The sequence below is a fragment of the Rattus rattus genome, chromosome 3 (assembly GCF_011064425.1).
Source record: "Rattus rattus isolate New Zealand chromosome 3, Rrattus_CSIRO_v1, whole genome shotgun sequence".
NCBI lineage: Eukaryota > Metazoa > Chordata > Mammalia > Rodentia > Muridae > Rattus > Rattus rattus.
In genome coordinates this window covers 23440758-23464791 of record NC_046156.1, presented here as the reverse complement: position 1 = coordinate 23464791, position 24034 = coordinate 23440758, and the positions used below count along the sequence as shown (strand labels likewise).

The 24034-nt window shown below is 45.9% G+C and overlaps 1 protein-coding gene across 1 annotated transcript in view; it reads right to left on the bottom strand.

Annotated features, from left to right (window-relative positions):
- Nucleotides 1–24034, bottom strand: part of Nfkb1 (nuclear factor kappa B subunit 1) — a 113624-nt gene that overhangs the window by 47385 nt on the left and 42205 nt on the right. The gene's annotated exons all lie outside the window — the stretch shown is intronic.

Below are 24034 nucleotides of genomic sequence, written 5' to 3'. Positions count from 1 at the left end.
CACATTTTTAATAGTTAGTATATCTGACCTAATTATAACATGGAACCAATCAGCATAAATATAACATTTGACTATAGCTCAACTTAAAATACAACGAACACATGACAGGATGGAAATGAATCAAAATGTTAGTGGGGGTTGCGTATATATCTGGGAAACAAGCCACCGAAAACACAGTGTGTCTCGTTAGATAGGACTGTCACATGGGTCGTTATGTAGGCCCTCCTTACTAACCAACACCGTTTCTTCTCTGAAACCTTGTCATGATTCTTGGAGCCAAAAACTGGGTAAACCATGCACGGGGAGGGACCGGGTGACTGATGAAGTAAGAAAGACAAACAGTGAGTCCTAACTCCTTGTCATGTGATTAGGCCAGAAAGGTAATCTTGTTCAGGGACTTGGCTCCGAAGGCTGTATTTCATGGCCTGGCCCACATCACCTAACTAGTCTCTTGTAGTTTTCTCAGTCATGGGCTCTGACACTCAGACTGTATATGTTCAGGCCTTTTGTGAGTTTCTTAAATAGAAAAGCAAACTTCCTAACTAAAAACTTGTAGGTTTCACATTTGGTTGTTCAGCTCTTGTTTTCCATGCGAGGCGATTGTTTTACTTGCGTATTTTTTTTTAACGTGACGAAAGCAGCAATGGGCAGGACAGAACAGAGGAGATGATGAAGTCTTTCTTGTCTAGTTGACCATCCTGACTTCCGGAGTACAGAACGTTTCTCCAAGAAGGCCCAATGTGAAAATCACACCATGAAAAGCCCAGAGCCACCATGGTCCCATTCTGAATTCTATTAAGTCAGAGCATCCCATAAACCCTGCATCGTCTCTCTGGATAAATGTAAACGTTCCCGTGAAAAGCCTGCGTCTGCTCATAAAGCTTCTTGTGAAGACACACGGCCTTCCTCAGCCAGCTCACTTCTAATCTCGCTATCAGCTGGGCTCAGACTCCACTGAGTGAGGGCTCTGCAGCTTTTTCTCAATGTGGATTTTCCTCAATGTAACCTTCGATGGTCAGAGCTGAGAAGCTGATCACTGCTGCTGTTACTCCCCAGAGAGTATGGAGAAGAGATACTGTAGCCCTGAACAATGGCCCCCCTTCTGCAGCTAGGCAGCTGCCCTAGACTCCTCAAGGAGGCCTCCCTGCCTGAACCCTGATGCAACATTATAATGGGTTGCTTCTGAATCCACCCCACGACTCATGAGATATTTTGAGCCTAGAAAAAACTTAATCCAGTTACGGTGTCCGGAAGTGGATCTTTAGGAGGTAAAGTCAAATACGCCATAAGAGCCAGCCCCTCTCATCTATGGAGCTGTAAGTTGTACAAAGAGGAAGAGATACTTAAGCCAAGATGGCTTCTCCTGTTATGTAATTTCCTGTCTGGTTCTAGGCTGCCGAGTTCCCATCAGATGTGGCTGACCAACAACCTGAAGCCTCCCAGGCTTCAAACCATGGGACAAGCAAACCTTAATTCTGTGCAATTTACTTCTCAGCCATCACAACATAGAACAGACCGGGACTTATTTCTTACAGAGGGGTAAGGCCATCAGCAGGACTGCGTTCCCATAGTTACAGAGTGACCTAATTCAGAGGAAGGTTTTACACGAACTTTAACCTTGATTATCCCAAGGGACAGAACTTAAAACTCTTTCTGATATTAAAATGAAGTGAATTTATCAAGTGGTCTTTCTGCACAGGCCAAACACTTTCCCATTCAAATGTGGGACAAGGAGTATAGAGTTCTGGTTTTGTGCCAAGGTTGATGGCGCTCTTCCTACGTAGTCCCTGAACTGCTGATTCCACCCCTGGATGGTCATGTCGGCCCACTGGTGATCGGCAGAGACACCGACTCAGGTGAGTTCACGTGTAACTGACAGCGTGCATAGGGAACGCAGCACAGAGAGGCTCGAGGAAGCGCTTCACTTGGGCGAAATCAGGCAGGCTTTCCACCTAAGCAGAAAGACCTCAGCAAGGAGGGCCAGCCACTTTGGAATCCAAGCCTTCTGAAGCTACAGTGACAGGGTTAGTCACTGGCACTGACGGAAAGAGGTGGGAGGTGCGTTCAAAAAAGCACTGGCTTGTTTTTTCTTACTACCAGCTTCATGGTTGAAGGGTGGCAAGAATGAGGAACTGGGATGACTCTGAGGTGAGGGACCTGAAAGATCTGACAGTGACTAATGTGCCATTTGATCCATCTGAAAGAGTGCAAGTCAGGATGGCAACATTCGGTTTTTACACAGACCACAGAATGAAAACAGGGAGGTCCCTGGGCTCTCTGTACTTTCCAAGACACCATCTGAGAGAGAAAAAGCCTGAAGTGTGGGGACAGCTGTATGGCACAGGCGGACCTCGGCAATCACTTCTTGGGGGAACCATCTTTTATCATGCCACAGTGGCCAAGAGGTGTTCACTACCAATTTAGAAATTTATTCTGGGAAAGGAATGGAAGGTATTAAGTCTCCAAAGAATGGTCTCTTGAAGATAAGGTTTATAGAGGGCAACTGTGTTTACCAGGAAGGACTTTCTGAGAGTAGACTCTGAACAGAGACTCTGACGTGCATCGTAAGCACTGAGGCACAGGGAAGAAGCCAAAGGTGCCACCCTGCATGGTCAACTGCTCAGAATGGCAAGAATATGGACTCCAGAGACAGGCTAGGCTGGCTGGGGGCAGGGGAACGGCTCCACACTGTGTGACCTGGCGTGCTCTCTTCACCCGTTCAGTGAGACAATAATGTTCAAGGAGAAGTAGTGAGGAATATATACCCTCAAAGGCAAGAGTCTTCACAGCACGTGCAGCCGAGGAGAGGATAACCCTCCAGTGTTGTTATCTCGGTCATTACTGTCAGCTATGCCCTCACTCAGGGGGCCTGGAATGATACACTTGCCCAAGACAATGCTTAAAATGTCCATTTGAAGCGAGTGGCTGGAAAATGCTTGGCCCAGTTCTAGTCTAAGGGGACTTTTTTTTTCTACGTTGCAATGTTTTGTTTTCTATAAATACATTTACTTTTTCTTTTGCTATGTTTTATTTTTCTAGAAAATACTATGCTATTCTAGTGTCAGCTGCCACTCTTGGGGACAATCAGACTTCCTTGGCCTTCCCTGGTGAAGGAAAACTCTTGTAGAATTCTGGGTTCAGGGGTCATGGCTACTTTTGGAGTAAGAACTACAAGTCATGGGCTCAGGGATGGCCGTCTTAGCCAGCCACATACTTTTACCTCGGAGAGCCCTGATCTACTGTGGAAAAGCACATGCTGCTTCTTTTTCAGAGGGGGTTACAAGAAGAGATAAGTGGCCTAGAACTTCCTCAGAATCAGAGTTTCAAAAGTCAGTTTGCTCTTTGGGTACATTTGGCTCAAGTACTTCGACAGAATGCAGAAGCAGCATAGACGTTAGACAGCACGCACAAAACCTTTCTTCTTTGCTGGTTTTCTTTCGAACGTCCTCAGGGTTTCACAGGCCTGGCTCTGCTTGAGAACCCAACTCTGCCCTTTACCACAGCAGGTCACGGTTAGGCTACGATCTCTCAGAGTTGGGCTCAAATCCTGCAGCTGCTGGGGAGTGACACGTGTCAGCTTCCCCACCTTTAAAATCGAATTGACGGCGCGACGCCACAGGACGGTTTTAAGATTAAACGGGTTAAGACAACACTTGGCTCCTGATGGTATCAATAATCCCAGATATAAACTGTCTCTTATCCAACCCATTATTTCAAGGAGAACTAAAGTTCACCAGTTTATTTTGTACGTGTTTGTTAAGTAAGCCCCCTTCTAAGAGCTCCACACTGTAGGTCAGAGAGTGCAGGCTCCACCTTGTTCAGAACAAGTCCCATTCCATACTCAGTTGGGAAGTGAGGGAGAGCTTCGGTGTAACTAACGGGGACTGAGACTTGAAGGCGGAGTTGAGCTGAGTAAGAGGGGCAGGTGGAGGATGAGGTGGCTTGGCAGGCATTCTTGGTGCTCTCGGTGCTCCCCCAACCCCTGCCCTTGCTCACTGACCCTGCACAGGAGTTCCTTCGAGCAGTTGCACCAATAGCCAGTGTCTCTTCCATTTCCCGCTGAGGATGGTACCCATTCTTTAACGAGAAGACCTAAGCCTGTCTTCATGACACCTTCCTCACTATGTTAGCCCATCATGGAGGACGCAGGGTAGGGAAATGATATATACCTGGCTAGCGAGGGTTAATAATGTCTTACTTCTCTTGCTTGTTAATTTCCCAGAGCATGTGTTCATCTGCGTCTATGTGTATATTCTACTTCTACAGAAGAGGCAAGACAAGTCCCCACAAGAGCCATGTGGGGTCAGTAGTGACACCCCAGTCCCCTGTGCAGGCTGAAGTAATGTGATTTGTGGTAAGGTGGTGGCGCCCTCAACTTGGGTCTGCCATCGCCTCCCCCAAAGCCTATTCACGCTTGCACGGCACCGCTTGGCTCAGTTATTTTTCTCTGCCTACCTAGCTGTAGAGAGCTATGGCTCTACTGTGCTGACCTGAGCACGGGCACAGTTACAGAAACGCCTGCTTGTTTGTTGGCACGGGTGAGGTGTATCGTGAGAAAGGCCTCACACCAGGCGTGAGAAGGAGCAAGAGTTCCCTTGTCTTCCTGAAAGTCTTTCCCATTTAAATAAAAAAAAAATGCTACAGTTATCCCTAAACCACGGCACTTACTCTTCTCCGGTAAAGTCAAACTATAAGGAAGGAGGGAGGAAGAGAGAGAGGGAGGTGAAGTGGCCTATTATTTGAATAATGCATGTCCTCTCAAGGGTGACAGGGAGCTAGTTAACTGTTCTCTATTATTTATTTGTGCAACCAGGAAGCATAGACCGAGCTTGCTAAATGAGATTACAGCTGACAGCATAGAAAGCACTCACGGCATGGGTCTGGCCTCACTAAGACAGGGATGCTGAGTTGATCTAATCCAGGGTCAAATCCCAGCTCTGCAATCTTACGCTGACCTCATGCTTCGTGTCTACATTCGCTGGCAGCGTACTGTGACTCCGGCATAGGGTCTGCCACCACGGAGCTTCCCCCTTCCCTCTTATCTGTGGAGGTCATCTTGGGCCTTCTGATGACCCTGAGACAGGTACGGTTGGCACTAGTACCCTACCCTGCAGATCAGAAGGCAAGTCCAGACAGACTGAGCAAGTCATGGAACCTTCTGAGAGGCAGCCAAGAGGCAGACGCTGTGGACAGCGTTCTTAGCCCTCCCAATACTGTGTGGTAATGCAGAGCAGGAGGCAGGATGCACGACAGCCTCTTTGATTCACTCACTGTGATGGATGGCACAGTTACTTCTTCAGCAGGGTCCCTGGATTTGCACTATTCCTGACACTCCCTACTAGTGTGATCAACAGCACACGTAGCTCAGGAGTCAGGCTGCAACCACAAGGGCAAACTATCACCCGGGTAGGAGGGTTTCATTCAGAGCAGGCGGATAAAAGCTCTGCCTGCATACACCCCTGCTCTGACCTCTGCCTGCATACACCCCTGCTCTCAAAGTTTCATCTCATCATACCTTGATTCAGGGCTCCCTTCTTCCTTCTTGGTTTCCTTTTAGTTTTCGAGTTTGTCACATGCACCATAAATGTCTAGAGGCCAAGCTCCCCTTAGCACCTCAGGCACAGTTAGGTCTCAATGCTTTGGTAACACGCGACAAATCCTCACCTTTGTGTGGCTTAGTAATCCACGATTGCAAAGAACATAGAGTGCAGCTTGGAATTCGTGGATGGGCGGTGTTAGAAATGCTCACTTGTGCCAGCCCTCTGCCAGCTGGGTCCAGGTTTAAACAGAAAGTGAAGCACGGACAGTGCTGTCTGCTTGGCTTCTTTTCGATCACTTTAATCTCCTTACTACACGATCTGCCTTCCCAATTCTTCTTTTGAAGACGTTAGAAAACAAAATCAAGCCAGGTCTTCAAAAGAAGCCCCAAATAAACCCTTCTCAGCCTCCCGGGCTACTCCCTGGCTTCCTGCCTGCCCCTCAGGCCCTGTTCTGAGGGGTTTTGTTCGAGTCAGGACATGCTAAGTTATCGTTCCTCAGCTCAAAATTCCCAAAGTGAAAAATGGTTAGAACCGGGTGATTAGCACAAGGGCTCACCACACGGTTGTGTGAATACATGCTCACACCTTCCCATGTTAAAGGACAGAAGCAAACAAAGCATTCGGATGTCTCTCATTTGTAAATGTCTTGACAGCAGCTGAGGGAGCTTCTGGGGTTGGCGGAGGATCTGACTCAACCTTGACTCCTGCATTTCCAGTGCATTGATAGCAGACTCTGCTGTTCTAGAACTTGCCAGGTAAGCTCCCACCAGAGAGCTTGTTGCTCTTGTGGGACATTGTGTGCTCTGCTGGGACATTGTTCCAGGAGGCCCGCTGCCTTCTGCCCACCTCCAGGCTGTGCACAACCCCCTTCTCAGGCAAGCGCTCTTAGAATCTTCCTCCACCTAAGCTCTTACCATGGCACCTGCTGCGCTTCGCCCTGCTTCACCTTTTCTCTCTGTGTTAATAACCATTAAATATGCAACACGTCCCCTATGTCGGTAATGTCCTCTCTTCTACATGAGGACAGAAGAACTGTAAGAGGAGGCATTTCTTCCATCCGTCCTTTCTGTTCCCTATGCTCGGAATAGTCCTTTTAACTTTATCTTGTTCCCGTGTGCGCAGGTAACAAGACAGGGCTAAATGCTATTTAATGGAGGCAAATTACTAAAATGTAAACAGCCGTATTAGGTGGGAAGAAATGAATGTGATATATGCTTTTCCCTTTGCCTTTAAAGATGCCTGGATCCTAAGACTGCCTCTCAACAAGCCATTTGAGTTAGAATGGGACTTAAATACCAGAGCACGACGTGAGCTTACGTGTGTGGCTACCTAGGACCTTGTCACTAGGCCAGAGTGGCACCATAGGCATCACAGCAGCTGTGGACACTGACCCTTTAGCCATCACCACTACCAAGTCGAGCCAAGCCAACAGCTCTCCTGGTGAAGTCAGAACCCTCCTCTGCCTCCCTCCTGTCTCCAGTCAGCTGTTGGCCAGAGGCCTCTTGTCTCCTGCACCTTTTCTCCCTGTAATGTTTTCTGCCCATTTATCTTCTTACTTCCGTCAGACTTGCAGGGTCCACAGTTTTGCTACACCCCAATTTCTCAGCCTCACAATTCCTCACCTAGAGCACCAGCTTTCAACCCGTGGTCGAGACTCTTTGGGGGTTGAACCAGCCTTTTACAGGGGTCATCTAAGCCCATCCCGCTATCAGATATTTACATTGGGATTCATAACAGCAGCGACATTACAGCAATGAAGTAGGAACGAAGATAAGTTTATGGTTGGGGTCATCATAACTCGAGGAACTGTATAAAAGGGTGGCAGCCTTAGGAAGGTTGAGAACCGGTGTATTAAAGGATCCTTCTCTGATGGGCAGATGTACCTCCCTCAAAGATCTCATCCTGATGTGATACAGGGCTGGACCTGAAACTAGTGGGTCCTCTCACAGTAGGAATACAGGCATTGGGGGCAGACAGACTAGCTCTGAATCCTAGACCTTCCATTACCAGCTGATACCAGGCTCTGGGAAAGTTACTTAACTTTTGACTTCATATGAAAACCAGGACACGAGAACATACTCTGAGTTTTCACAAGGGTTAAGAAGAGATAATTTAAATTGCTTAGAACAGTTCTTGATGGGAAATAATTCTCCCTTATCTCTTCTTGCCCTCACAGATACCTGCTGCTGCGATCTCCTGTGATTTCATGAGAAGCCTCCAATGGTCCTCCACAGATGTCTCTCCCTTCTGTTACTGAAGCTCAAGGCTCATTCTTGTCACTAATCCAGAGGACTGTGCCTGTTCCTTTCCCCAGGAGAACCGATCTTGCTTTACCCACAGTATTTATTCTAGATCCCCTGAATTACTCTCCACCCGAAGCATCTAAATGACCCTTTCCCTTAGTCATCCACATAGTTCCTTTGCTTCCTTATTCTAAAAATATCAGCCCCTTTCGGATAATGGTAAGTAAAGGCTATCATTTATTCAAACACATAGCATCAGGTGCTACTCCAAGAAAACAGAACTTTTATTTTTGGCTGGGGAGGGGGGGACTGTGTGTTTGTTTGATTTGATGTTTTCTCTAAGCCTGTGAGAAAGGTTCTCAAAAGATTCTTCTCACTCTTGCTTGAATTCCACCCTCTGTATCTACGACAACTGTTCAGGAACAACTTGAGTTACCAAGGAGAACCATCTTCTCAAGTCGAAGTCTTCTGAAAATTAAGTATTCTACTAGTTCTTCAAATAAAAACTGCTTAAAGGTTGTGACTGACTTCAGGTTTCCAAACCCAGTAGTCACTTGTTTGCCCTATCGACAGTCCCGAAACATGGTCCCTCTGACCTCCCTTCTCCCGCATCACTAGCTGCCTGGATATGTCCCCCTTCTCAGGGAGCAGCCTCACAAGCACTGGTCCACGATTCTTAGTCTCTCATCTCCTTCTGGAAGTCATCACATCACTCTGATATTCACTCACGATATGACGTTGAATCCTCTACTCCATAGGATACTAAATTGAAGCCTACAGGCTGGCTTATTGGTTAGGAGCTCGCAGTGCTCTTGCAGAGCAAGAGGATTGGTTCTTCCTGTCCACGTTGCTCCGAGAGGCTCACACAGCCACCTGTAATTCCAACACCACTGTGACCGGATACCACGAGGTCTCCCTGGGTACTTGTACTAGTGCACTCCCTCTCTCTTAAAAAAGCAAGCAAGCAAGCAAACAAACAACCCCCAAATAACCCAATGCTCTCACCTCCCTGAGGAGCACGCATGATATTTCTAGCCCTGAGCAGGAAACCCTTCTGTTCACAGCAGTTTATCACTCGATGTGCCCAAAGCTTAACTAATTACCTTCCTTCCTAAACCAAACGTAGCCTCCTGTTAAACAGAGCAACTGTGCCAAGCCCTTCCTATCACGTGGGAGTGCACTGCTGCTTCTCTCCACAACCGTCAAACTCTCCACTTCCCCCTCCCATGCCCCTCTCTCTCCCTTTGCCCAGCCCTTTCCTCTGGTCTCACTGCCTTAGCTTACCCATCTTAGCATGAACTCTAACTCAAAAGCAATCCCAAAATTCCTCCAACTGCTGCCCCTAGGCCTTTCCATCCCCAGGCCCCTTTGTAGACAGCTACTAGGTTTATGCTCTGAGGCACAAGGCTTAATGGTGTGCATTACCACCATATTAAAACTTCTATGGCTGACCCATTTTCTTAAAAACAAATAAACAAAAAGCTTTTGTGCACCTGCTCCCTTTTAAGGATACTTTGCTGCAGCAGAATTGCTCACGATTCCCATCAAACCTGTGAGATTCCCATTTTGAGCCTGTTGATTTTTTTTTTTTTCAGGTGCTATTTTCTCTAGCTAGACTGATGGTTTAAGATACAACCCCAATGCTGAACAGGAATCCTCCCATAACCACCCTCAACGGCACTTCATAAACTAATCTTACTTTAGAGGTATAATATCACATATGCTTTTATTAAAAAACAGTTGTATTGGGGGCAATTCTTACACACGCTGTAGCCGGTGTAGAGCTGCAAGCAGGGGCTCAAGAGAACCTTACTACATTCTAGAGACGCAGGCCCAGTACCTTCTGATCTGTGCTGTTCAGAGATCCGAGGGATGAGTAAAGCAGGATGGAGTGGGCAATAACCAGCTCCTGAGAGAAGGATGCCTGAGGGACAAGGGGTCCCTGGGACCTCTCACTAAGAGCTGCTGCGAGGGTCTCTGCGAGGCAGGCTTGCCTTATTAGTCTGTCTCTGGGACCCAGCAAAGGTGAGCACATGCGGCCAATCAGCTTGTGAAACTGTACCATCATCTCCTTGGCTGGGAACTGAAATTAGAAACACTAACTGGACACTGGAATTTCTGAGAGAATTCTTTGGAAACCCTTGTATTCCCTGAGGCTGCTCCACTTATAAACACAATGAGTCGTCCTTTATGGAGAGACATGCTCAAGAGTCCTCAAGTCTCACAGACTCAACTCCCATAATTAAACCCTGGGAAACGACACTCGGACTGGGCTGGGGCCTGGCTAAGGTGGCAGGCTGGGTGGGACATAGTCCCGGCTGGTTCTAGATAAAACAGAAGTGAGACTGAGTGGAGGACGAGCTCCTCACAAGTCACATCAGCAAACCCCACCAGGGCAGCGCAGGAGGCAGGTTTCCCACGGTCCAGAGACAAGGCACCATTCTCCCACTGGGAACACCTCAGCTTCACACTAGGACTGCCCCTTACTTCACACTAGGACCTGCCCCCAGCTTCACACTAGGAACTACCCCCAGCTTCACACTAGGAACTGCCCCAGCTTCACAGAACTACCCCAGAACTACCCCAGGACCTGCCTTCACACTAGGAACTGCCTCTTCACACTAGAACTTCACACACTAGGAACTGCCCCAGCTTCACACCAGGAACTGCCCCAGTCTCACACTAGGAACTGCCCCCAGCTTCACACTAGGAACTGCTTCTCACACTGGAACTTCCCCAGCTAGGAACTGCCCCAGCTTCACACTAGAACTGCCCCCAGCTCTGACTTCACTTCACTAGGAACTGCCCCCAGCTTCACAGTAGGAACTGCTTCTGACTTCACACTAGGAACTGCCCCCAGGAACTGCCCCCAGCTTCACAATAGGAACCGCCCCAGCTTTATACTAGGAACTGCCTCTGACTTCACACTAGGAACTACCTCTGACTTCACACTAGGAACTACCTCTGACTTCACACTAGGAACTACCTCTGACTTCACACTAGGAACTACCTCTGACTTCACACTAGGAACCACCCCAGCTTCACACTAGGAACTGCCCCCAGCTTCACACTAGGAACTGCCCCAGCTTCACACTAGGAACTGCCCCAGCTTCACACTAGGAACTGCCCTCAGTCTCACACTAGGAACTGCCCTCAGTCTCACACTAGGAACTGCCCCCAGCTTCACACTAGGAACTGCCCCCAGCTTCACACTAGGAACTGGAACTGCCTCTGACTTCACACTAGGAACTGCCTCTGACTTCACACTAGGAACTGCCCCAGCTTCACACTAGGAACTGCCCCAGCTTCACACTAGGAACTGCCCCAGCTTCACACTAGGAACTGCCCTCAGTCTCACACTAGGAACTGCCCCCAGCTTCACACTAGGAACTGCCCCAGCTTCACACTAGGAACTGCCCCCAGCTTCACACTAGGAACTGCCCCAGCTTCACACTAGGAACTGCCTCTGACTTCACACTAGGAACTGCCCCCAGCTTCACACTAGGAACTGCCTCTGACTTCACACTAGGAACCGCCCCAGCTTCATACTAGGAACTGCCTCAACTTCACACTAGGAACTGCCCCAGCTTCACACTAGGAACTGCCCCAGCTTCACACTAGGAACTGCCCCCAGCCTCACACAAGAGACACCCCAGCTATGCAGCATTCCTTTATGTTTCTAGGTCAAGGAAAAATGTCTATGATTCCAGCTGTGATTTCAGGTTTGAGGAAAATAACACAGATGTTCATAACAAGTCTGAACTGTCATTCTCAAACTTACAGAATGTCTAGAAATTTCCATTCTGCTGTAACGGGAGAATGATCCCATCTATACCAAAGGCATTTTGTATTCTGTGTCATGTAGATCTTATCAGAGCTTATTTTTACCAAAAAATTTAACTCCTCTCTCTCTCTCTCTCTCTCTCTCTCTCTCTCTCTCTCTCTCATTCTCATTCTACACACACACAGACACACACACACCACATACATGAGTACAAAATTATAGGACACTTTAATTTGTTTGGGGTAAAAAACTTCACACACACACACACACACACACACACACACTATTTAAAGGTCTGGCTTGGTGTTACAAATTTTCAGATAACATTTTGATTATCTTTCGTTCTCTGTAAATAGAGTTTTAGTCTTGAACTATTGCTATAATTTTGTTTGAGTCGCTAACTACTTTGGTCTCCTAATGCTTCCTTTGCAAAAGGTCTAGTCCTAGCTCGCAGCTAACATAGCTTCCAGCTCTAAAATGCTATGGTCCCCTAAAATATATATGTAAGACATATAGGACAATGGTCAACAATCACAAATCCAAAATGAAAGAAAAAAAAAAAAAAGGAGCCGGACATCACAGAATTTGAGTTGGAAAGAACCTTATTAAGTAAATTTAGCTTTAAAGTTGTGAGCATTTAAAGTACATTTAACCACGACTACAAACTGAGAAAACATACAATCAACAATCAAATTACCTGTTGCAAGGGGGCCTCTGATAGCATGGAAAATCAAAATTTAGAGACAAAGAAAACCTTTATGTTAGGCAACGATACCAACTTTTCCCATCAAGGCTGAGACCTGGTACTCAACATCGTTCTTTTCAGGGACTCCAATGAAGGCTCCACCATGGGGAGCTCGGTGCTGATAACAAAGGGACTATTTGTTCTGGGGATGTCAGCAAGGCCTTGGTCACGGGCAGTAGGGGACAAAGCAGGCAAATGAAGAGATAATTAACTATTTCAAGCAAAGTTTTAGAAGTCTGTGTAAACTTCAAAACCAAGTTGTCTAAAACACATGTTAGGTTAAACCAGTCCAGAATCCCTGTCTGGAAACAGATGTGATTAATATAAAATTTGTATCCTAATCTTAAAATGATAATTTAAATTAATTTTAATTTTTGTATATAATTGTTTTCCCAGAAAACACTGTGTGCGCACCATGTGTGTGCAGGCGCTTGCAGAGGCCGGAAGAGGGCGTCAGGTCTCCTGGAACGGAAACAACAGGTGTCTGTGACTTGCCCTGAGGGTGCTGGGAACTAAACCTGGGTCTTTTACAAGAACAGAGAAGAGCTTAGCCAATGAGCCATCTCTCCAGAATTCCATAAAAATGATTTTGATCTTAATTTAGGATAATCAGAAACATTTTTGATTCTGTGATGTCCAAATTTATCTGGGATTAATATCACCGATTTATTTCTTCTGAGAGGCACATAATTACTCCTCTGGGTATATTATTTCTTAATTTTTAAGAGATTTTTTATTTTAATTATGAATGTATGTGTGACTATGTATGAACACGTACACATGAGAGGCCAGAAGAGTGTGTTGGATCCCCTGGAGCTGGAATTACAGGCAGTTGTGAGTTGCCTGATGTGGGTGCTGGGAACTGAACCTGGGTTTTCTGCAGAAGTAGGACGTGCTCTTAACAGCTAAGCCGTATCTTCAGCCCTTGTTTATGTGCTTTCGTGTTTGGAAAACAGATTCTACCTACAGAAGTCCACGGCAGAGAAGCAGTCAGGCTTTGACTGACTGACAGAACTCATTCTGACCTTGATCAGTGGCATGGTAAATACAGTTGCTCTACGAGGGACAGTGGGCCACTCTGGGAAGGAGAAAAGTCGGAGGAAAGTACACAAGACAAAGAGCACTTCAACTCTGCTCCTGCAATTTCCTGTGGAAAACCCCTACTAAATAAAGAGAATTACCCGTGAGTAGGCCTGGGAAATTTTGTCTTACTTCTTGGTGACACCTCATCGGTCACATTACGTCCCCAGACAGGAGCATGGCAGAAGAGAAATCACAATCTGTGTGTCAGACTGAGGTTAACCAAGACAGCATGCTGTCTACATAGCATGATGTCAACCAGGTAGGAAGGGGGAAACACCAAAACTTCTGTTGATTTCTAGGATAACGTCAGCAAGCTGTTTGACAATCTGGTATGGTTATATGCCTGGCCTTTCGGGACCAAACCAAACCCTTTCTGGTTGTGACTAAATTGTTTGGCCTGGGTCAATAAACTGAGACGCTAGTGTACAGAGTAACTCATGCACTTTGATCCCGGGAGGGAATGGCCAGCAAGTCACTAGCATCTATTGTTTTTCTTATCGATCATGAAATTATAACTTCCTTGTACCCGAATCTTGATCAGCCCTTGTTACCAAGTTATGATTTATTAAGCAAAACTCCGTCTAAAGCCACATAAAACGGGGCGCGAGAGCTAGAGACTCCCCACCGTGAAGCAGAAGCCCGGTCAGCTTCCCTCTCTTTCTCTATCGTCTTTCAGGTGAGGACAGAGCCACCGACTGCAGTGACAACACATTCACTCTGTCCTGTGGCAGCTGTGATTCCCAGGAAGCTGGTGTCTCCTGGGACTTCAGTTCACTGCCCCTTCTTTCCCCTGACCCGTCTTGTGATGACACATTTCACCTTTTCTAATAATAGCTATTCAAATACTGAGGACGACCAAGACCATCCTGTCAGCTACTCCCGTGTGAGAAAGACTTGAGGGTGGTCACACCGCCATCCTGATCTGCACCCACTCACAGCCGATGCCTATGCTCTGCCCACATCTGGTTGCATACACCTGGTGTGATCCTTCTACAGGGTGGCCATGAGGCCATCGTACCGTATTCCCACTACTGTGACTGGGGAGGGGTGACGTCTCTGGCAGCTGTGGGCCTCTGCTGGCTCTTACTGAGAACATCAACTCCACTCTCTGCTGGCACTGCTCCTGAGTCACCCCTCTGCCCTGCGCTTGTGTGGATCCATTAGTTTTCTGGATGTGTGCGCCTCTGTTCAACATCAAGGCTTAAGACGTTGGCACTTTGCTCCAGTTTTCAAGATTAATTTGAGTTTAAAGTATTTGTTATCTATCACTTCTTGTCAAAAAAAAAACCCGATAAGAACCGTAAAGATGTTAAGGCTGAGACTTGTTAAATGGTTAGGAACAATCCCTGGGGCTGATGGCTGGCTCTGTCTCTCCAGGATGACATCAGCGGCTTGGAGGAGTCTGTTCTCTCTGAAGGACCCGAGCAGGGACCTCCAGTCTCTCTCCCCCTTGTCACTAACCCAGAAGCCTTATCCACGCAGTGTGATGGGCCCACTCTCTAACAGTGAGGCACGAGCATTGGGAAGGGGCCACCTCTCTGACATCCAGTGTGAGAAGCGCACCAGTTGCCTGACCTTGGCATTCCACCATTGGAAGTGGGGAATGACTACACAGGAGGAGTGCTTTCAGGAAGGAGGACTCAGCTCACTTCAGGCACACACAAATGTACATATGCATCCCCCTGCAGAGCACCCTCCCATAATTCCCAGGAAACACCCCAACATCATCTCGTACATGTCCGCTGCTTGCTACTCTCTGACTTTGGGACGGAGGAATAATCTCATTTGTGTGTGTGTCCAGAGAGCCAGCACCAAGCCTACCAAGAGAACTATAGAGGAATGCACTCTGTGAACGTGAGGAAGGAGAAGCAGGCGCCAAAAGAGAAAACGGGGCAGCCTGTGAGACGATCTGCGCTTACTGGGTTCAGATTCTCGAATAACCATTCTAGATTCTCTCTCTCTCTCTCTCTCTCTCTCTCTCTCTCTCTCTCTCTCTCTCTCTCTCTCTCTGTCATGACTCTGATTAAAAGACAAGGAAACAAACTGACTTTACAGTAATTCCCAAAGGGTCCAGTTTATCTCACACAGATGGAAGGTAACTGAGGCTGATACATGCCACCATTCAAAAATAAAAAAACAAAATCAGCATGAATAGGAAAGCACTTAAGGTTCAATATAAACAAAATATTCTAACCCCATAGTTTAATGGTAATGCAGTTTCCTAGAAGGAAGAATATAGCCCAAGAAAATACCATTCTGGTTGATTATTCCTTGCTGAATTTTAAAGAAAACAACAACAACAACAACAACAACAACAACAACAACAATAATAAACTTAACTCTTTGTTAAGTTGCTAGGGCTGATACTGGCATAGTCACTCTGAAGCCATACTATCCTTGTGTGTTTAGAAGCACTGTAGGACCAGTCAGCTGAGTAGGTCCTACACAGCTAGGGGAGGGACAGGAGCCAGATTAGATGTGTGAAAAAGGCTGTGAACTCAAGACTTGAACAAAACGTCCATGAGAGAAGCTAAGGAAAATCCAGAGACGGCAGCTCTGCTAGGAGGAATCAGGCTTCTCGGACACATGAGCCATTTCAAGACTGAGCAGGAAGACAGGGATGAAGCCAGAACATGTCAGGAGTGTTAACAATCGGGAGCCATGTCTAACGAGCATGAGAGCTGGCATGCAACACTTCCACTGCTTGGTGACTAGCACAATTCGAACATCACAGTGAATAACGGCAAGAATGGTGCATGGCTCGCAGAACGAGATGAGACGAGGATCCAGGACTGTGCTCAGCGGACTCGCTTAGGACCAAGCATGCTTCAGATTTCAGAGACTTTCAATTCAGCTTGTATAAACTTTACAGTTTGGCCATTTCTAAAATTGTGAACTCCCACCTTATTTGAGATTGGGAGGGGTCTTTCTCTCTTTCTCTCTTTCTCTCTCCCTCCCTCCCTCCCTCCCTCCCTCCTCCTGCCCTCCCTCCTCAACCCCTACTGCATATAAGACTAACTGCCCCATGAATTTCCTGTGCCCACCTCCCATTTCTGAGTTGGAGCGTTGGGATGACAGAGCCTTGCACTACTGTACTGCATCGAACTGTCATGTGGGTTCCGGGGATTCGAACTCTGCTCTTCATGCTTATATGACACGTACTCTACCCACTGAGTCATTAATTTCCACCTGGCTCTTTCAGAGCATTTTTGAGTTCCGGTTTTTAGATTAGAAGTATTTAAACTATTCTAAAATATTTTTTAACGAGTGTGAAGAAGAGAAAGCTACTTTGAAAAGTTCAAAACTATAAATGCCAACTAACAAAAAATTGATAGAAACAGAAAACCATAAACTTGTAGTCTATCAATAATATCTGACTGAGACAAGAATCACCCATGCAGATGGCAAGCATCAGGAGGCGGATGTTTTTATACCAGGGCTCAAGGGGTGTAGGGGGAAACAAGCAATTAGATTCTAAGTAGTTTGATGATATAGCCAGTAGGGCAGATTGTAAATGGAGCTCAAGGAGAGAAGAGCCAAGAATAACTCCAGGACCTTTTGGTCTGAGAAACTGGAGGATGTGTTGCTATTTTCTAAGAATGACAGCTTCAAGTAGGGAATTAAGAATTCAGCTTTGGGCTTGGTAAGCCTACTAGGTACCCAAATGATAAAGTCAACCAAGTAGCTAGCTGGACCTGAAGCCTGGATTTCAGAGAAGTCTAGGCTGGAGAAAGTAATTAGGAGATGTGTGTGCGCGTGCACACACACACACACACACACACACACACACACACACACACACACACGTACATAAAGCCAGGAGGGGCGAGGTAGAAAGACAAGCTGGTTCTAGTCAAGCGTTCTGAAAACTAGGATAATATCACCTTCCTGGTGGAGCTGTGTAAGCTTTGCCATGAGACACAGCAAGAGCTCAGTATGAGATGAGCAGGGATGGTGTGTTTCCTTTGATGTCTATTCCTAATGGTCTATTTTTATTGCCAACAGGGGTAATAACTGAGTACCCAAAGAATGAAAAGGAATTTAGTTGGGCACAGTTTTAAGGAATCTAATAAGACACAGTTCTTGCGCTCATGAAGTAAGGTCTAGAGAGGAGGAGGGGTGCATCTGGGTAAGCACAAGACACAGTAAGGCAGACATCAGAGTCCACAGGGGCCCATTAGGAAGGGATTCCCAAGAACACACTCAAGTGAGCTAGTGACTGGGAACAAATCAGGGCAGACGCTCGGGAAGGGTCATCACGTTGAAAGACGCGTCATTAAACATATAAGAAGCAAATGATACAACAAAGAGTCACGATAAAGCTGTGATAAAAAAATTCAACATCCAGGGCCACGCAGAGGCTCATGGGTAAAAGCATTGCCATGTACACCTGACAACTTGAGTCTGATCCCTGGAACCCTGGTTAAAAAAAAAAAAAAAACACCCTATTAGAGGATGCACATCTATAATCCCAATGCGCCTACAGAGAGATGGAAGGCAGAGACAGGAGAGCCAGCTGGAAGCTCCAGGGCCAGCAGGTCTGGAGCATGCATCACAGAGGTAAACAAGAAAGACGAGGCAGACCCCAGCAAGCTGTCCTCCGACCCCCACATGTGTAGGTCAGTGGATGGTCGCACATCCACGAGTACACAGGCAACCCAAATTGGACTTGGTGGGAAAAGAAGGAAAAAAAGAAATAGAAAGAAAGAAAGAAAGAAAGAAAGAAAGAAAGAAAGAAAGAAAGAAAGAAAGAAAGAAAGAAGAAGAAAGAAAGATGGAGGAGGTGGGAAGAGTTAGGAGGAATAGAGAGCAGTGAATATGATGAAAATCTCGTTTATGACTTCTCAAAGAACAAAAACACTGTATTAAGAAAGGTTGACACAGCGTCACATGCATTTAATCTCAGCACGTGGGAAGCAGAGGCAGGCATGTGAGTCCCATTCCAGCCTTGTCTATATAGTGGGTTCCTGGCCAGCTAGGGAAGCACGGTAAAGCCCAGTCTCAACAAGACAAAACAAAACAAACCCACACATTGTATTTTAAAATGCTATCTCTGGGCTGGAGAAATGGCTCAGTGGTTAAAAACACTTGCTGCTCTTATAGCAAACCCACGTGGGCCGCTCATAACCAACTGCAACTCCAGTTCTAGAGATTCCAACGCCCTCTTCTGGCCTCCATGGGCACTGCATGCATATGGTGCACACACACACACACACACACACAGAGGCAAAACCACTCATACACATAAAATAAAAATGAATATGGATTTTTTAAAGGTTATCTCAATAACAAAACATTCCAAAGTGACAAAGACCTCAGGATAAGGGAGAAATGACGATCATGCAGTATTACTAAGGTTGGCTTGCGACAGAAGCCAGCCTGGAGCTTAGAGAAGACAGCACAGCCCCAACAGCCACAGAAAGTCGAGCAGCCTGGGTAGACAGACAGGAAGTTCAACATCAGAACACTTCCCTGAGCCAGACACTGACTTTACAACACCAACTCACTTAACATTCCCGACAACACTAACACTGCGAGGCACCGAGTTGTTCTTTTGGTAGTTCTATAGGGGCACAGAGAAGGTGGTCATTTAGCTCAAGGTCACACAGTTACTAAGGGGACAGAGCTGGATTCGAATCTGGCTTTGCCAGCTCTGGACTTTGCTGTTAATCCGTGCAAATTTCAGACTCAGAAAGTGAATAGAGTGAGCGATGGATCATTCACAGATCAGTAGAATACAATACACGTGCAGGTGTAAGCTCTGACTGATGCTTACACGCATGTGGAAGCGTGAGTAGAAATGTGCTGGTGGGTTTAAGCACGCATGCATGGTAAACGCGTGGCACGGTTGGGAGTGTACTTGAGAAGTTCCTAACAGTGCTCCTTTCCCGGGAAGAAAGGAATCTCGGACAGAAGGGCACTCACGATCTATGTCTTTGTGTCTTGACATTTTATTAAACATAAGTGACATCTGTAGATAAATAAAAATCTTTTGGTTTGTTTTTAAAACAAAAGTTTCATATTGGGAGTGGCATGCAGCAGTCATTCTCAAGGGAAGAACCCAGGCTTACAGAACTTTAGGAAGGAAGATCTCAGAAACTGCCGGCTGACCACGGGGTGGAAGAATGAATTGGTCCTTGTGATCTTGGATCGCCTGCATTTCACTAGGGGATAGATTTGCTCAGTGATTCGTAACCTCGGTTCATTCCACATGGTCACAGTCAGTGACCAACCCCACTTTCAGAACTGGAGGCGGGGTACAGGACTGACTAACCCAGGGCTCTACCCCATCCCTTGTTCCACTGCTATAGGGGCAGGCGGTGGGACAGCTCAGAGCAACAGAGGCCTAGGAGCTGCCAGCTGGGGATCTTGTAGTTTTGATGTCAGCTTTGGGGACTCAGGTGTCCTCCCAGTGAGGCTGCTGCTGCTGCTGCTGCTGCTGCTGAGTGGCCTTTAAGGTAGAAGTCGGGATGCTAAAAAGCCCAACGAATGCTTTTCTATGAATTTCTTAGAATTTGGTTTTTACTACTTCTCCCTTGGAATTTTCAGTTTTTAAAGTAAACAAATGTCTATTTTGCTTAAGCCCTTTTAGTTTCTTTGTCTTATTTTGCAACTGGACAATTAGAGTAGGTTTAGGTACTAAGGCAGAGAAGCCAGTTTCAACCTGGAAAAGGTTGGTGCTATGCCTAAGATCTACATTACAGCGTATGTACAGCCAGGGCTGGGGTGGCTGTCCTGGTTGATAGTCGTGCTAGGTTGGAGAAGCAAAGGAGGAGCAGGTTGGTGATGCGTGAGCGGAAGTGACAGGTAGAGCCCTGGTGACCACTCCAGTGTCTTGCTTAGGTCCACTGTGGGCACACCAGAGCTCCCTTAGATGATTCTTCTAGCTTCTGCACACTGACCCTTGTTCACTGTACAAGTAACCACCGGCTGTCTGCTATACCCGGGTATCATTCTAGGTACTGTTAACGAAGTGCCTGCAAACTTCTGTTCTCGTGAAAATAACAGGCATCTTCCTGGCTTTGAGCATCTAATGCTACAGATGTGCCATGAACTATGGCAGCTGCCTTTTTAAGAGGTCAATTTTTCACGTAAGTACACAATATTCCTGCAAAGTAGCTGTTTCTATTTTCATCTCATAAACAAAACCAAGTTTGAAGATCTTTAGCAACTTTCTGAAGATCGCACCACCTACGGGTGGCAGAATCGGGAATGAGATCTGGCTTTGCTTCTTAACAACCTTAATCCCACCAAACCACAGCTCTCTTTAACCATCGCACAATGAAGTCTCCACCGACAGCTAATGGGTTACTCAAATCCTGCAAAGCTTTATATTATGTAACATGTGCATAGAAAGTATCTCCTATGGGAAACAATTTATCACCTTCTCTTGATCTAACTTTGCTCACTGGGTTAGCACCTACGATGTGATTTTGTATTATTAACATTTTAATGAAATCTTGAAGTAGTATGTTAGAAACAGGTTGACCTGTTCACAGAGTTAATTTAATTTAGTAATGTTAAATTCTCACTTTTTTTTGCAAGCCAGTTGACTTCACGTTAGCAGCTTGAAATTTACTGTGGGAAGGAAACTGGCAGATGCTACAATTCATAGTGTCATCCAAGAGCCCGATGTCAGACATTTAATACTATCACACCCTCCATCCACTAGAATACAATATTCAAAAACCCAGCACGCAATTCCCTCAGAACTGAAAGATTTTCTTTCAGTACCTGAATCTATAAGAAAGGTGCACAAGGGAGCATGTCCTACACACAGGTTTCTTTCTGAGTGCTGCACAGAACATGTCCCTTAAGTGCACACACATGGGAACACTCCGTAACCATTGCCCATCGCGCTTGCAGTGAGTGAGGAGAAGAGTATCTCCCAGGATTCAGGCCCATGGAGCAGCTCAGAACATGATTTCATCTACATACAGACTTTCTACACATGCGATTGGTCAAGAAGAGGTCCTGCTACACAGCGGACATACTACTTCAAGATTTCATTAAAATATCAATAATCCAAAATCACATCGTAGGTGCTAACCCAGTGAGCAAAGTTAGATCAAGAGAAGGTGATAAATTGTTTCCCATAGGAGATACTTTCTATGCACATGTTACATAATATAAAGCTTTGCAGGATATGAGTAAACTCTAACCACACTGACTGGTGCCTTTCTAAGGGAAGGGATGGAGAGATTCAGATACAAAGTCAGGAAGAACAGCCCTGAGAAGACAGAAGCAGAGATCAGAGAGGCACTACAAGCGGGAGCTTGTCCAGAACTGCCAACAGCCAGCCATCCGAAGCTGGAAGGGGCAGGATTGATTTTTTTCCCTGAAGCCTCTGGGGAAAGCAAGACAGCACTGGCAACTCAGCTGTGGACTCTGGGCCTCAGGACGTTGGGACAGTAAACCCCGTTGTTTAAAATGACCCATAATGTAGTTATTTGCTATGGCAACGTAGGAAAGGAATACAGCGCTGTGCAAATTAGACCAGGATACAGTGAAGGGATTTAACAAAACTACACACTGCTTCTTTTCTGTCCTCTTGTTTTCTGCCAGCTTCCTAAGACGTCATGTGTCACCTCTAAACACAGGCTTTCAGAGTGGTATCCGATTTCATGAAATTTTATGTGGAAACAGGTATAGTTGTGTTTCCAGGCTAAGCGTGTACTGGCATTGGACAACGGAATTTACCCACATGCTCCCTAAGGGTGGTTCTCTGCGCCCATTTTACAGATGAAGAAGTCGAAGCTCAGCCAAGATGAATAGCACTGTGAGTCAATGCAAATCTAGGCAGTAACATCACACCCCAGGCTGGCAATGACTTCACAGCTGGTGCTCAACACCACGAATATGCTGTCCACAGGCCAAGTACTGCGTGCCAACCTGGGAGCTGTACATGGAGAAGCACACAGGCAGCTGTGTTAGCGCCTCCCAGGACTTCAGCTAGACACTGTCGGCTCTTCACTTTCCAGATAAACTCTTTGCTCTGTCTCCCCCCACCCCCGGAAACCTCATTATCCAGGTTCCCGCCTGACGATTATTTTTCCGATGTCTATACCATTTCAATGATATATGATCTGAAAAATGTGTATTTGGTCTTACATTCTTCCAGTCTCTTTTCAATTCCCAGGTCTTCTATAAGACAAGTAAACCTATTTTGTACTTCTCCATGAAGCAACTGAAAACTCAGTTACCTGGAAAGGTTGGGGACTTATCCTGCTTTGCCCTGGTCTGTAGACAGTCATACTGGCTAGATTCACATGTGTCTTACTTGTAGTCATTGAACAGACTGTATCTGGCTTCCTTCTGCCCGGAATGGAGCCCATCCCTTGACCTGGGCTCACTTCTAGACTTGGGGTTTTCTAGATGATGCAAGATGTATAAACCTGAACTCTGTCTGTAAGAGCCAAGCCTGATTCCCTGGAGAGATTATCCCACTGTCTGATTCCTTGGAGTCTTGGATGGAACCTGCCCCTTCACTGTTACTGTCAGGTCACCCACAACAGAAACTGCAGCCCTATGACGGCAGGCTCCTGCCTTAACAGTTTTCAATACCCCAGACAGGAAGGGCCCAGTCCTTAACTCTTATTTCTAGGGGGCAGTTAGAAACCAAGCCTTTGAATTGCAATTAGTTCTAGGATAGGAATGACACCAGAATCCATGAATATCCTATCGTATTTTCTAAATTCCTCCATTGTTTTAATGACATCTGAGTGTCTGAGTGCTCTCTCTCTCTCTCTCTCTCTGATTCTCTATATGTTTGTGTGTGCTTTAAAAATAGCATACAAAGGCATATATTTCATTATGACATATTCGTATATACGTTTTGCTGATCTTTCTGCCTCTACCTCCCTCAAGTAACTGACATTTCCATATTTTTTAGAAGTTTAATTAAACATTATAGAAAAGGTTTGCTCTGTTTAAAGTGTACACACTTGCTTCAGCCTAGGCTGCACAGAGGCCAATACCTGAATTATTAGAAAGGGATAACTGAGAATCCTATTTGTCTTTTTAAAAATTACATTTATTTGTTCATTTACTGTTGGCTTGGGGTGGGCAGTGCATGCTGCACATGTGGAGATTTGAGAACAACTGAGAATCCCTCTTTCCCTTTACCACATGGATCTGGGGATAAAACTGAGGTTGTTAGTGTCAGTGGCAAATGCCTTTGCCTGCACAGCTGTCTCAGGTCCTGCAGGGAGTGTCTGCATGCTCGATTCTACGTGGATTTTCAGGTCATGCAGGTTCTCATTGATCATGAAAAATATGGAAATATAATATTCTTTGATGATATGATCACTTCATCTTCAATCATGCTAGAATATATCATCATTACAAAATAACAAATACTAGTGGTCAAGAATGACCCCTAAGCCTGGCCACTAGACGAACTACAGATCTAAAGGATGCTGGGATTAGACACAAATAATATTATAGTTTATAATGTTCTATGTGCTTATGAGTGTGGGTTCTGGCCATCTGTGTGGTAGATGTAAATTACAATATCTGAGCAACTTTAAGCTCTTAACAATGAGAAAAATCATTAAAAATTTCCATTGTTTTTATAATGAATCATTTACTTGCATAACTTATTATTATCTTTAGTAACTGTTAAGATTGAGAAATAAAT